Here is a 3,081-nt window from a genome sequence, read left to right on the forward strand (position 1 = left end):
AACATACTCCAAAATCTGTATAAACAGGTTTTCTTCGTTTTGTCCTAGGCATTGCACAAACTGTCATTTCTATGGTGCCTCTCTGCAAGCTGCTAAGTGTGGGCACCCAGCTACCATTTGCCTTCCCTGGCCCAGTGCTGAGTCAGCTGACTTAAAGCTCCATGTCCTGCTGGTTATACAAACTCCTAGAATCCATCCCCTTTGGTTTTCAAAGCCAGTCACGGGGATTCTTTTTCCCCACGTGGGCATCCTGGTCCTTCTCCTGCCTGTATATGCAGCTCCCTGTCTCCTGCAGGCAGCCCCCAACCTCTGTTTCCGCCTTTCCTAACCTCTCAGATGTGGTTTCTTCTCTACATTTAGTTGTGGAATATGTTCTTCCAGTCTTTAGATTGCTTTTCTGTTTACTGAGATGTGAGTGGTGTGCCTGGTTGTAAACGTGGGAGAGGGTGAGCCTAGAGTCCTACTCTGCTATCTCTGCTTAGTGATTAGGTAACTCTTAACATAGCTTTCATTTTTGTTTCCTATACCTCCTTAATACCTTAAATCTACTATCATATCCTGCTCTTATTTCCCTAGATGTCTCTTTATTAGTTTCAAATACTAATGGTTTTAACACTAACTGCACATCTGAAGTACCAAAAAATACTGACACCCAGGCCTCATCCGACTAATAAAAACAGTCTGTGGGTGTGGATGCCAAATCATCAGCATGCGTAATATCTTCGAGGTAATTCAAATGTAGTTGAGGACTACTGAAGCAGAATGTGCGTTAAGTGGTTCTCAACTGGGGACAGGCTTGTTGCAATAAATTTAGGACATTTTGTTAAATTTCATATAAACATGTAGTCTCCCCTAGTCCCTGCCCTGCCAATTTAGCAGTATCTTCAGGTATTTTTGCCATGAGGAGGGGTTGCTATTGGCATCTAGAGAGTAGAGGCCAAGGATGCTACAAAACATCACAAATTGCACAGGACAGCTCCTTCAACAATTACCTGGTTCAAAATGTCTGTACGGGAGGCATACAGAAATCTTGCTTTGGAGCAACATGAGAACCAGTTATAAGAGAAGGAAATAGAATTGGAACCAAAAGCAGAATTCTGTTGAAATTTAAGGATTATATTGATGTTCCAAATGACAGAAGTCCAAAAAAAGTGGAAGCTTTACAGTTGAAGTCAGAGAGCTGCTTTTTGAAGTGTAGTATCTATAATTGAATTTTTTTGGATAAGTTTCAGTACATTTTCAAAGAAATTTGAAGCATGCAGAGTTCAAGAGAATGAAATTCGAAGTTTATCTATGAAATGTGGTAGCAGTATTAGTTAACCTGAAAGTCCTTGCAGTTTAAATTCTGACTTTTTATATTTTTAGTTTATCACTTAATAAACTTTGACACTGATCAGAGCCAATAAAAAAAAAAAAACAAAAAAACACCTACATACATACACGCTGGAATCAAACCAAATTCCAGTGCTGGTCTTAACACTAGTTGTATAACCTAATGCGTGCTCTTACGTATTTCTCATTTTGCCTATGAGGGATGTAGGTCAAATGATCTGAACAATCCCTTCCCACAGATTTCTAAGTTCTTGCCAAAATACAAATTTGACAACAAAACCTATTTCTCAGTGACAGGTCGAAATTAATTTCAATGGCTCAACCTTATTTTAAAAGGAAGCAGATTTATGTTTAAGATGGACAATTTTACATAGGATTTCCTTATGGTGTCCTGAATAAACAGACATGATTAAACTGATACCTGTGTTTTCTTACTGTCATACATAACAGTCAACTACTTTCTTACATCTATTAGTAAGATCCCTTGGATTATGTTTCCCGAACCTGAATCTTGCCATCACATTTCATAAACAATATTACAACTGGCAGTTACTGTTTCTCATGTTGTTTCTGGAAATTCTGTTAGCAAGCTAAAAGGAGCCCTGCTACCATGTACCCTAGGCCCTTATATGATAATACACAGCCATAGCCATTTTGGGGACTAAGTGCCCTTTTCAACCGGTAGATGGCACTTCCGATGTTAAAACCAATGTTGAAATTTCAAGGGAATATGGCTCAAACAATGGTACAAAGAAGAGAATGCCTGAATAATCAATATGCACAGCAGAAACAATGAGAGAGCTGCAAGGCCACAGACCAAATAATTCCTTATGTGTGAGCTGTCCTCTGCATTGCAGGAGGTTTAACAGTATCCCTGGCCTCTACCTACTAGAACCCCCTTCACTCTGCCCCAAGTTTTCCTGTGGGGCCACTGAAAAGGCAAAAGCTACGCAAACAGATTTATAATTATGCACAGTAAATGAACATACTATATGTGGTTTCACATAGCATCAAGTATCAAAACAGACAAAACAACTCATGCAGCAGGCAATCAGGGTAGTGGTTACCCTTGGGAGGGGCAAGTGAAGGAAGTGCCAGTAATATTCTGTCTTCATCTGGGTGCTGCTTATACTTATGATAGCTGCACTTTTCCACATGTATACCCTATATTGCTTTATATTTTTCATAATGAATGAAAACTCTGCAGCCATTACTCCTTGAATCATTAAGCAACACTTAACTACATGTTAGTTAACTAAGCAGGGTTTTATATTAAGTTTATTATCTTCATGTGTTCCTTTAAAAAGTCAATTGAAAAATACACAAAAAATCATTTTCTTAATTCATTTGGTAGAAGTTACTTGTTCTTCTGAGATTCCTACGGTTCTTTTAAAGTTTAAAATGCTGTAAAAAAGTGTCACAAAGAGGCATTTCTGTGAAGTATCAGGCATTTCTGTGAAGTATCATAATTTCTATCTCTTGCTAAAATGGAGAAATAGAATTTAGCAGCTGAGGTACTGTTTTGTCAAAATAAACCACATTTATCCAGGTGTTAAGGATTCTTTAAAGAGTGAGAGTCATACACTTTCATATACAAAGATATAGTATTATCCTTATTTTCTGACACAAGGTTACTTTAAAGTAAAACTCTTAGTTTTTCTAGAATTCTTGATTGCATTTATTTTAAAAATGCAAAACTACAAAATTAATTTTTTTAAAAATATAGCAATGAAAAAACAGATCATAACC

Source organism: Vulpes lagopus, chromosome 24, assembly GCF_018345385.1.
Source record: "Vulpes lagopus strain Blue_001 chromosome 24, ASM1834538v1, whole genome shotgun sequence".
NCBI lineage: Eukaryota > Metazoa > Chordata > Mammalia > Carnivora > Canidae > Vulpes > Vulpes lagopus.